Genomic DNA, 13,496 nt, shown 5'->3' with positions numbered 1-13,496 from the left:
CATGCAGAAATATGTAGATCCCGGTAGTCCAATTGTCAAAACACATATCAATGGGGTAGAAATACCAAATACTTTGATTGATTTAGGGGCTGCTATCAACATTATGAGTAGACAGACCATGGACCAGTTAAAACTTCCTAACCTTCTCTTTACACCTACTTTACTGCAACTTGCAGATAGATCAATCATTAAACCTGATGGTGTATTGGAAGACATTCCAGTCTCCCTAGACTCTTGGGAATATCCAGTTGATTTTATGATTTTAACTCCCAAGAACAATCTAGGAGGACATCCTCTTATTTTAGGAAGACCTTGGCTAGCCACAGCTGATGCTTTCATAAGTTGTAGGTCTGGGGATATGTATATTTCTGATGGCAATTCAACAAAGAAGTTCAATCTGTATCCTCCAGCGAAAGCAATTACAGAAATAGGAGATAATGAGTGGGTTGATGATGAAGATACTATACAACCTGTCTTTACCATTTCTGAGATTAGTGAAGATAGTCAAATTCTGAATACATTAGAAAATTTTGAACCATCTTCAGAATATGACTCTACACAATTTCAGTTGGATTCTGACATAGAGTGTCTATCATCTAGCAAATGTCTCTTTTCTCTATGGAAGAATTTGGTAGTTCTGTCATTGAGATCTTTCCGGGAAAAACATTAAACATTAACAAAAACTTGGAAAAATCCCAACAGGAAGAGCTAACCAAAGTCTTGCAAAGACATTCTACCACTTTTGCATGGGAGTATACCGACATGAAAGGTATTGACCCTAAGACTTGCATTCATCACATCTACATTGAGGAAAACAGTAGACCAATCAGACAACCTCAAAGAAGGATGAATCCAAATCTTAGGGAGATAGTGAAAGAAGAGCGCCAGAAGTTACTCAATGTAAACTTCATTTACCCTATTTCAGATAGCCAATGGGTTTCTCCCTTGGTTATAGTACCTAAAAAGAATGGTAAATGGAGGGTTTGCATTGATTACAGAGAATTGAACAAAGCAACCTTGAAGGATCACTTTCCTTTGCCCTTTATTGATCAAGTATTAGATACTTTAGCAGGTAAAAAGTTTTTTTCATTTTTGGATGGTTTTAGTGGTTACAATCAAATTCAGGTAGCACCTGAAGATCAGGACAAAACCACATTTACTTGTCCTTCGGGAACTTTTGCTTACCGAGTACTTCCTTTTGGATTATGCAATGCACCCGCTACATTTCAAAGGGCTGTACTAGGAATCTTTTCAGATCTAATTCATGATTGTGTAGAGGTCTACATGGATGATTTCACAGTTTATGGTAACACATTTGAAGAAGCATTAGAAAATTTGGAAAAAGTCCTAATTAGATGTAAAGAAACAAATCTTTCATTAAGTCATGAAAAATGTTTTATGATGTTTACTGAAGGAATTGTTTTAGGACATCATATTTCAGGAGATGGAATTAAAGTTGATAGATCCAAAGTGGAAGTCATCTCCAAGTTACCTGTTCCAAATTGCCAGAAAAATGTTAGAAGTTTTCTTGGGCTTACTGGGTATTATAGAAGATTTATTGAAAACTTCACTAAGATAGCATCTCCTCTTTTCAAATTACTTACCAAAGACTGTGAATTCAAATGGGATCCTGAATGTCAGTCTGCATTTGAAACTTTAAAGACTAGAATATCTGAAGCACCCATTTTGAGAGGGCCAAATTGGAAACTCCCTTTCCACATTTCTACTGATGCTTCAGATACAGCTCTAGGAGCTGTTTTGGGACAAAAGGGTTTGGTCCCTTATGCCATTTATTACACCAGTAAAAATTTGACTCCCACTGAGTTAAATTACACTGTGACTGAAAAAGAATTCTTAGCCGTTGTTCATGCAATCAACAAGTTTAGACATTATATAACCGGCTATGAAACTTTTGTCCATACTGATCACTTTGCAATTAGATATCTCATGAACAAACCTGTTACTAATGGCAGAGTTACAAGATGGCTTTTACTTGTACAAGAATTCAACATTAATGTGTTAGATAGACCAGGGAAACAAAACACAGTAGCTGATTTCTTGTGTAGAATCCAAAACACTAACGAAGATTCTCCTGTAGAGGATAAGTTTCCATATGAATACTTGTTTGCAGTAAATACCAAGACTCCTTGGTATGCAGATATTGCTAATTATCTAGTCACATGGAAGCTACCTCCACACTTATTTCCTAATGAGAAAAGGAAAATCATTCAGGAGAGTTCACATTATTCTTGGATTTCTAATGAATTGTTCAAAACAGGGCCAAATTGTATGATCAGAAGATGTGTTTGGGAAGATGAAATGCCTGACATCCTTAAGGCATGTCATGATGAACCGTGCGGCGGACACTTTGCTGACAAGAGGACGACCTATAAAATCCTTTCTTTAGGATATTATTGGCCTTCTCTCTTTAAAGATGCAAAGCAATATGTTAGAAGGTGTGACAGCTGCCAAAGAGTTGGGAGACCAACTCCTTCAAATGAAATGCCACTACAGCCACAGGTATGCATCGAACCCTTTGAGAAATGGGCTCTAGATTTCGTTGGACCTATTAATCCACCATCTAAGCAAAAGAAGTATATATTGGTTTGCACTGATTATGTTACTAAGTGGGTAGAAGCCAAGGCATTACCTTCTGCCACTGAAAATTCAGTTGTTCAATTTCTTTTTGAGGATATTTTTACTCGTTTTGGTGTCCCAAGATAAATTGTGACAGATCAGGGAAGTCAATTTACATCTAAATTGATGGAGAAGCTGATGGAGGAATACAAAATCAAGCACAGAACATCTACTCCATACCATCCGCAAGCAAATGGTCAAGTGGAATCTACAAATAAAGTTCTTGAAAGCATCATCACCAAGACTGTTCATCTTCATAGAAGAGATTGGGCAGAAAGGCTTCCTGAAGCCTTATGGGCCTATCGAACTACATGGAGGAACACAACAGGACATTCTCCCTATGAACTTGTTTATGGGAAAGAAGTCCTGCTCCCCATTGAGTTCCAAATCAAGACCTTCAAGATGGCAGTTCAATTGGGGATGAGCCTATCAGAAGCCCAAAAGCACAGAATGGACCAGCTAAATGAGCTAGATGAAATAAGACAAGATGCAATTCTAAGGACCGATCTAGTTCAGCACCAAAGAACTAAGTGGCATGATCGACACATCAAAGAAAGAAAGTTTCAGAAGGGAGATTGGGCACTATTGTTTGATTCCAAGTTTAAGGACTTCAAAGGAAAATTTCAAACTCATTGGCTTGGGCCATATGAGATTGATGAAGTCTTTAAAAATGGAGCAGTTCGAGTGAAGACCATTGATGAGCTTCAGACTCCTTTCATTGTGAATGGCCATAGATTGAAAGTCTATCACAAGCCACTCTCAAGGGAGGAATTTGTTAAAATGTTCCAAGAAGATTCTGCAATGAGGCTAGTGGAGAAGAATTCTTCTCCTCCATCAGCCTAACCTTTGTTTCTTTCAGTTGAAAAAAAAAAAAAAAAAAAAAAAAAAGAAGAAAAAAATCTCTTGTATAAGCCTGAAAACCAATCTTGGATTGGCGGTCTTATGCAGAAAATATGAAGTGAAAATCAGGGTCACCTGACACTTTATATTTTCCAAAAAAAAAATCTCTCTCTCTTTTTCTATCCATCTCATCCATCTCATCCATCTCATCATTTTCATTCCACTTCATTTTCTTCCAGTCCATTCATTCCATCTCATTTTCACCAAATAAAGTCCCTCTCAGGACTATTCCATTCAGTCAAGTTGTTTTAATCCTTTTTGTGCAGGCAGAAAAGTGTTGCTGCAATTTCCGTAGCTAGGAGCCAATTCCGCAGCTGATATCAAGATTCCGCAGCTAATACACTCTGTTCCTGCAACAAAAACAAACTCTGTTTCAAAAAGAAAAAAATCTGCAGTCAAAAGCACCAGCATCATTAAAGAGCAAGGACACATAGCATATACAAAGGCAGCAATAAATCAAAGGTTAGCATCATAATTAGCAAAGGGATCAAAATGCAAATACACAAAGGTATGTTCTAAATTTCTAACTAACAGTTATATCATTTATGTATGGTTTTCGGATTATGGTATGAGGCACTTAATGTAATGATTGACAAGATCCCCATCCACTCCTCATCCATTATTCTGCGTAATCCACCTCACCACCTTCCTAACGGTTCCCTAATTGTTGTTGATTCGAACTTAATACGACCTGCTCTCTCATTAATTCTTCGTACCAGAGTGACGTGTACTGTTGTACCACGGCTCTCCAATTGATCATTCCGCAGCCAAGTGTACGCAGCCACCCGACGTTCAGGGATTTGGCCATTGTATCCTCTACTCATAACTCTGCTTCTCGCATGCATAACCTCATCTTCGCATTGTTATCTACGCCCTCACCGTTTTCACTCTCGGTTTCATTCACTACTCTGTTTCACCGTAAACATTCTCTGTTCTATTTTCCTCACCGCTCCACTCAAAACCCTGACCACCAGTCTTGTAATTGCATCACGGCCACTCTGTTATAGCCGTAATTCCATTCTGTTGTAGCCGTAATACCCACTGCTGAGCACTGTTTTCCCGTATAGCTCTCTCCTCCAGTATTCAAACAGCGCTGTCAGAGCAGCAAGAGAGCTGGTAACCGAAATGGGCAAGTTATTAAGAGCAGAGCCGGAAGGTTCTAAGTTTCTAGACGGTTACCCACAAACAAAGAATGCCCTGCAGAAGGCCAAGTGGTTAAAATTTATTCAGAAGTTCAAAGGATATCACAAAGAAGTTACCAAGGCCTTTGCTCGGTCGTTTGATGGAGATAAGGTGGAGATTGGAGACCTACAATTCACTGTCACAGAGAGCAGCTTGGCTCAAGCAACTGCTTTGCCTCGTACTGGGGAACGTTGGTTCAAAAATCGAACTGTTGAAGGCCAAGAGTGGAAGAACATGTTGAAAAATCCAGGTATGGATACCACTATCTTCACCAAAGGAATACCTGTAAGTGTCATTAAAAAGGAATGGATTGCCTTACTTTTGCTAGTTCAGAAATTTTTTACATGTGAAGGCAGATTTGGTGTAATGTATGTTTATCATACAAAGATAATGATGCATTTTATGGGTGAACATACCATCAATCTCCCTTATTTCTTGCTAGCTAGTCTAAGAAAAATGAGTGCCACTGTTCAGAAACATGTGGGAAACATTGAGCCCCAATTATATCACCATGGACTCATTAAAATCTTGATTGAGGAGCAGTTAAAAATTAGAAAAGATACATGGGAGAAGTTCCTTGTTAGAAACCATTTTCAAGAGGCAGCTAAAGCCTCTAGTAGCTCTCCTAGGGTACCAAAAAGAAGTAGAAGAAAAGGGAAAGAAATGGTTACCCAAGACACTGCTGTAGAAGTTGAAAAAACTGCCCAAGAAATTGTTGCAGAAACTCTTCAAGAAATTGCCCAAGAAACTGTTCAAGAAACTATTCAAAAGGAAAAGAAAAAGGGAAGCAGAACAAAAAGACAAAAGAGGGATAAAGGGAAAGCCATTCTGCAAGAGTCATACCCTTCACCTGAACCCTCAAGTGAAGAAGATACCCAAACATTAGCTCATAGGCTTGCTCAGCTCCATGAAACTGCCATCTTCAAAAAGAAACAAAAGCAAAAACAGCAAAAGCCAAAGAGTACAAGCTTGCAAATAAGAAGAAGCAGTAGACTTATAGAGAAGAAGAGTGTGACTAAAGAGAAACAGTCCCATTTCATTGATTTGGGCACACCTGAGAAGACTCCAATTCGGCTAAATATTGAGCTAAGTCCTCCAAGAGAGTAAAGTCCTTTCCAGCAAGAGAGAGAAAGCAGTTTTCAAGGATTTGAATTTAGGCCAAGACAAATACCTGACATTGACCCTGTCCAGCAGGAGGCATATGATTATTTGGAAACATTAGAGAAATCTGTTGCTGGCCCTAGTACTGTCTTGCCCCTTGAACAGCAGGTTCAATCTCTGAAGCAAGAAATATTTGAGCTAGAAGTCCTCAATCGCCATATCAAACAGGAAAACGAAGCATTGAAACAACAGAGCAACGTGGACAAAATGGTCCACGACAACACAATGCTTCATTTGGGTCTTTGGCAAAGAAAGAACAGGAAATTGAGGAGGAAATGCAAGAAATTAAGCAGGGCCTTGGTTAACTTGAAATTCAGGTGCTTGGTTAGGAAACCAAGAACAAATTTGACAACAGGGAGAAAAAGGAGAAGGTTGGATGTCTTGGCAGAGGCATCTGAACATGTGGACTAAAAGATTATGACAAAGTTTTGGTTGCATGAGGACATGCAACACCCTCGCAGTGGGGGTATGTTGAGCCTCAACCTTGCACTCATTTACCTATCCTCCCAACAGCTTTTCCCTATTCACTTCTCTCTTCTGACATCATTTCCTCCATCAACTTGTTCAATTCATTGCATTATATGTCTTTTTAACATGATTTGTTGACTGTGCTAATGATTGACTGTTGGTTTAGAATTTTGGTACATGTACAACAATTCCGCAGCTGTTCTGCAATTCCGCAGCTGTTCAGAGATTCCGCAGCCTTTTTGTTGTTTGCTATACTCCACGTGTCTTCTCAAGGAACGGGCCACATGGGCACGTTGGTATGACTGTGTACATGGTTCGTGTGCTATCAGCTAAGCCAACTCGTTCATATATACCCCCGGTCAACGCAGATGCACCCACGGTCAAACAGCAAAGTTCCAAACGGTGGCACGGCTCTGCGTGAGCAAATGAGACATGGAACCACAGCTGGCACTTCCTCCACGCCACGAAGACAGCAAGGGACAGGATCTAACCATAGATTTACTCCCCATGATGACTGTTTCCTCCAAACGTGCACGGAGTTGCCTGCGTGTTGTTGCATAGTTAATTAGTCAAGACTGTAGTTGCTTAGTTTACGCAGAGGACAGTTTGTCCCTGTGCCTATAAATAAAGCATTTGCATACGCTTAGTAGTTAGTCTTCAAGTTAGTTTTTGGCTATAATCACTTTGTTTATAAAACTATGTTTTAAAGACTGTTTCATACAGCGTTTACGTTTTTTGTATTTTGACATGCTGATTTAATATAAGAAGACTGTTCCTGTTCATCTCTACGTAGCTGATCTTTAGCTGGTTGAGTGGATGGAGGGCCCCCATCTGCCACAACCTATGTACAGCAGCATTTAACTTTATTTTCCTGCCTTTCTTTGTTTTCATTTTCACATGTACAATAATGTATAGTTTGATTTCTGCAGTTTTTCATTTCTTTGAACATGTATAATAATGTACAGTTTGATTTCATGCCTTTACATTTCCAGCACTTTTCAGAACTGATCAGTTTGTTCTTGCAGGTGTGTTAGGAGCCCGGGATAGTGTGTTTTCATTTCTTTTTATCACTGATGGTATTTGAAGTTGTCTTGTCTTAGCTGCTGATTTTTACCTTGCTTACTTAGTTTCATTGCTAGTTTACTTTATCAAGTTTTTGACAAGTTGCTTACTAACCTTTTGATGGTCTTCTCATCATAATTGACTAACCTTTATTGGACCAAAATATCATTGAGTGGCAGCTTGGTTTGATTAGCTTTTAGACTCATATTACTGATTCCTTCTTAACTATTTTTCATATGAACAATTTCAGCTAGAGGCAGAATGTTAATGAAGAATGAAGTGTTATGATTTGTCATTTAAGTTTTGCAGTTAAAGTAGTTTTTTTCACTTTCCATTGAGTTAACATAGATGCTATTTTTGTTCTTATCAGCAGCATAGATAGTGGACTAGTGCCATTAGTCACTTTGTTTAATGCTTTGCTTTCATTTGAAGTTTCAATTCCATTACAAGTCACTTTTCAAGCTTTCTCTTTAAAATGTTCTAGAATCATTTAGAAACCACCATATGCACACACACACACTCATTTGTTTATAAATCCATCACTCCATCTTGAGAAGTTAAATCAACCACAAACATCATCCAAAAACGACAAAAAGAACTAGGAAAGGTTGCTTAAGTATATATTGTACACTTCACTTCATCAGCTTACGAGCCCCAGGTTGACAATTAATGATAGCAATTTAGACAACACTAAATCGACCAAACAATGTGGCTCTCTATGATTGGTCAAACTTAAAATGGGAATAATTTTCAATTCGGAAGTCAGATTGAGTTAATTTATACCATTGAAATTATCTCGACAAGCTAAATTCAATGGTGCCATTTGTTTTGGTTTTTGTCAAGGTTGGAGAAAAAAGATTTTTGTAACCTGATCTTTATATCAAACCTTGGAAGCTGTGTTAAAGTCACATTAAAGTTACGAAGTAACACCTTCCACAACTCGAGAAAGTACAAGGGGATGGGAGGGAGTGTTATAATATATATATAGACTAACTCATTAACTACTTTAAATCAACCTTGGTCAAAAGATCCAACCAATTTTTCATAGATGTAGACAATATTTTAGAGTATGTCATTCTAAACCTATTAAGAAAACTTCTAGCTTATTTTTTTGGTGAGACAAAAGTGATTCTACCTATTTATCAAACTTCTACACCTATACAATAATGTAGGATGCCTAGATCAGTCATTCCAAGAGTTTTACTCATTTGATCTATTAAATAACACTTTCCTCACTACTTTTAATAATGGTGTCATCTACATAAATCGATACTACAATCATATCATTATCAATGCTTTTGACATATATATTGGAGTCCAAAGGAATTTTTTTGAACCCTTGTTAATCCAAGAAGCTATGAATGTTAATTCACCATCCCAAAGCACTTTGTTTATGCCATACATATCATTCTTAAGTTTGTAAACATGATTTTCCTTCCCTTCAAAACTTGAAACCCTTGTGGTTAATACATGTAGATATCTTCCTACAAATCTCCATTGAGGAAAGCACTCTTCATGTCCATTTGATGAATCATCTAGCCAAGTAGAACTACCATGGCTAGAACTAATAGGTGGTGCTCATGTTTGCTATAGGAGAATATGTACCCTCATAGCTAATAACCTCTATCTTAAACAAACCTTTTGCAACCATACATGCCTTGTACATGTCATGTGTACCATCTTCCTTGTATTTTACCTTATACACCCATTTGCAATCAATGGGTTTCTTCCTAGTGGAAGAGATGTGAGATCCCAATTATATTTTTTCATAAAACTTTCATGTTTAACTACCATGTCCTTCTTCCATTTAGGTTTCCCTTTTTCCTCTTCAAAAACTTGTTTCTTATATACTTACTAAACATGGGTCATTAGAGAAAAGTTGAAATTATTAGGTTTATTACTCTTGTTTTTCAATGATCATCCATCAAGCATTTTATCTATTTGAACATCTCCAATGATTCTATGCCACATTTGGTATTTTCTTGGGATATTCCCTATCAAAGCTATCACATGATCTGGGATACTTGGATAAGATCTTGAAAAATTATCATGTTTATAATCCACTTTGTTTTAGGTGGAGTTTCCAAAATCTTGAGACCTAAATCCTTAGTGACAATAGGTTGTTGTTTTGGGATTTTGATCTTTTAAATAGTCTAGAAACATCTAACTTCCTTATCAACTATGACATCTCTACTAAATCTTAGCTTATCCGTGTTAACATTAACCAATATGTGGGATTTATGACTATCACTATACTCTGTGATCATCAATTTATTTCTCTTTAGGTCTAACTTGATTCTCTTGTTATTTGGAGTCTATGCATCAGAAATAGAACCAAAAAGCTTAAGATTATTGAATCTAGGCTTCCTCCTAGACCATGATTCATATGGAGTCTTATGTTTCATCACGGTCATTATTCAATGGGTATACTATTGTGAACATTGCCTCAACCCAAAACCTATTAGGAGCACACTTTCTCTTCATCATACACCTAGCCACCTTTGTTATTGTGTAGTTTCACCTCTTAACTACTCCATTCTATGGAGTGTAGGGTGTAGTTAATTGTCTTTTGATCCCATGTTTAGCACACATTTTATTGAATTGTTTGTAATAAAATTTCCTATAATTATTAGACCTAGGAGTTGTAATGTTATTAAATTTTTTCTACTAAGCATTATAACTTTTGAAAATCATTAAACAAACCACATATCAATTTCAAAAAATACACCAAGATCTTCCTACTATAGTCATCAACAAAAAGGAAGAAATACTTAGCATTGATGACAAATGCCATGTTCATTGATCCTCAAACATTTGCATGAATCAATTGAACAAATCTCTTTGCTATCCAAGCTTATCCTTCATCAAATGGTTCCTTGTGTTTCTCCTCTTCCTAGCGAGCTTTGTAAACAACTTGAATCTACTTTTAAATATTAGAAAGTCCATCTACCATATTCTATCAAGCCAACTAAGAGAGGTAGGTTAAGTTAAGGTGCCCATAATACTGATGTTGAATTTTAGTGATGTTGATGTACCTTTGGCTGCTAATGCATGCTCTTTGACCTATTTAATATCAACCAATATGACAAGTATATGATCCTCCAAATTAAGAGCAATAATATTACCAGCCTCTTAGCCAATTATATAACATTTGTGATTCTTAAAATTGGCATTTAGATGGGAAACTACCTCATAATTTGACTCAATAAAAGTATATTAAGCTTCATACCTGACATATAACACACATTGAGGAAAATCAACATTATTTCTCCAAAGGAGAACTACACATTACCTTGGCCAACTATTATGTACTTTACCCCTGCACTTAAAATCATTTAATCATTCAAGGAATAATAGTGTACTTTGTGAACAATCGTGATTATTGATGAGGTGCTGTGACGCACCTGAATCAATGTGCCAAGTAGATGATTTGTGATGATAGGATTGTTTCTTGGCCATGAATGTAAACGAGGTCAAATCCTTCTCCTTTATATGCTTTATGACATGAGATTTCCACTCAAGCCCTCCATAGGTGGTTTTTTATTACCCAATCACTTTTTACAATAGTTCTTCATATGGCCACCTTGTCTCTATAGTGAGATGTGATGGTCTACAAGGTATTGGTTGCATCTTCATCTTACCTAGATCCTTCTTCTTGTCCATTTTCCTTTACCTTAGGACATTGAATGAAAAGGCATATTTGAACCCATATCTCACTTTTCTACCAAATAATCTCCTCCATCTATTTGTTGTAATAAAATATTGCATAGCTCATTAAAATTCAAGTCAACATTCATAGTGGTTACATACAAGCTCTCAATAAAGTTCTCATGAGCATGTGGTAAGACATTTATCTTGGTTTCCACCATGTCCTCCTCTTCCATCTTCCAACCACTGTCAGATAACTATTCTATAATATCCTTGATCTTCAGTAAATGCTCTTGTAATGATGGAATCCCATCCATTATGATTGAAAATGACATATTATTCGGGTAGAAGGATTTTCCCTTGTCCAAAGTCTCATGCAAAATTTTCAAATGCTTCTAGATATTTACTAAAGTATTCCCTATTTGGACTTTAGCAAGCATTTCATTTGTCATAGATAACTTAAGTAGCATGACTAGTTTGTCTTAGTCATCAAACTTGTCTCGATCTTTGCTCACAATCGGTGGTTGGTTAGCTAGGAAAATAATAGTTAAGCATCTATACCAAGAAAATGCCAACATACATTGGTTCCACATATTGTAGTTCTTTTCAAAGTACATTTGGTTTCCTTATAGCATGATGTTAGATTAAGAGGCCATAGATACACACAAATCACTAAAAAATTATGTAGATTTCAAATAAATCTCTCCAAAATCAACCCCCAAAACATAGATTTTTCCAAATCTACTAAAAAAACAACATAGTAAACAACATATCTACTCTCAAACCACTTAAAAAACACATAGATCTTAATAGATCTATATTAAATATCCTGGCAAACTAATTTCTACATAAATCTAATGAAAAACAATAAATCAATAACTAATGCCTCAAGATTTATAAATCTAAATAGCAATATAGGTTAAAAAACTCAAAACTAAACTACAATTGAAAACTACTTTCATAACTCAATACTACTTCCAATTCCATAGTGACAACTAGACTATTAAAATCACAAGGCCTTGGATTTCAAAGAGCTGAAATTGTAATAATGATGACATGAACACAAAAAAAATAAAATACAATTATATTAATAATGAGAAAATAAAAACTATCTTATAAAGAATTACAAATTAGTTAAATTAATCCACTTTATAATTGTGCGATAGACTGAAAAACTTACTAAAATAACATAAAACATAAAATAAAATAAAATTGAAACAAACCTATATTACTTAAATACTCAACATACCCAACCAATAAAATAAAACAAAAAAAATAAAAAATAGGTCACATGATAGAGCAATAAAAATATTGAATTTTGAATAAACTTAATTAAGCACCTAACGCCATGCCTGACACTCTAATGATCACACACTGATTGATTACAAACAAGAATGACGCCATATTTACTCTCCACTCAATAATAATGGAGTGTGAATGAGACATACACCATATAATCCTTATGCATGTTCCACATGTGGCTTGCTTTTAACTTTTGTAACATGGCCCATTCAATTTTTTCTCCTGCAATTGGATGTGGCATGCAAAAGGCAGTACGAAAACAGAGCACCTACCAATTTCCATATATATCGAAACAATTTGTCCCTTAACTGTATCTTTGTCTCATATATCGAATAGCTATTCTGTAACACATATACGTTTGTCCTTTCCAAATTCTATGTCATGTCTTTAACATTGGGCCTTAGCCAGACTTACTAAACATGTAGATTATATTCTCACAATGAATTCCAAACAGTATACCATAACCTGAAAGTAAATATGCTATCAAAACATCTACCATTAAAAAACTCAGAAACTTCTACCCTTCAAAAAAATTCAAAAACTTCTAATGTGTATGCATATAACATCAAATCGTGCATGGCCAACATAAAATATATTAAGTTGTCCATCCGGATATCGCCATGTATTGATCTAAATAAGTTTGTGATATCTGTATATAACATTTTTTTGGCACGAACTAATTAAACAAGGGAGCGACTGTCGTAGCGGTAGTCCCTGCCGGGGTTGAGAAACTCCAGTTTTTTGAGTTTCCACAATGACTTTGGCAGTAATTTTAACATGTTCGGAGAAAGGGATTATAATATTTTTGTAGAAAGGGATTAAGTTGCTTTAATAAATTAATAAATTTTGATTTCTTTAAACATATTTTAGGGCACACGACATCATGTTTTAGACACATTGTACATACCCGCATAGGTGCACAACTACGGCACTAAGTGGGCCCATCTGTCAACCACTCGTCCACAGTGAAATACATCAACATGCATGTTTACCAGATGTAACCAGATGTCGCCAACATGATTCGAACAAACTTCAACATTTGTTCATATTACCTCATGGCACGGACACTTGCATTGCATGCATATATAAGAAAATTCAAATTTCTGTCACTGATGATAGAAGAAGGTGTTTCGAGA

This window comes from Pinus tabuliformis, chromosome 5_2 (genome assembly GCF_031772625.1).
Source record: "Pinus tabuliformis cultivar Carrire ecotype Pingquan chromosome 5_2, CPIR1, whole genome shotgun sequence".
Lineage (NCBI taxonomy): Eukaryota > Viridiplantae > Streptophyta > Pinopsida > Pinales > Pinaceae > Pinus > Pinus tabuliformis.
This window is presented reverse-complemented; position numbering follows the sequence as displayed.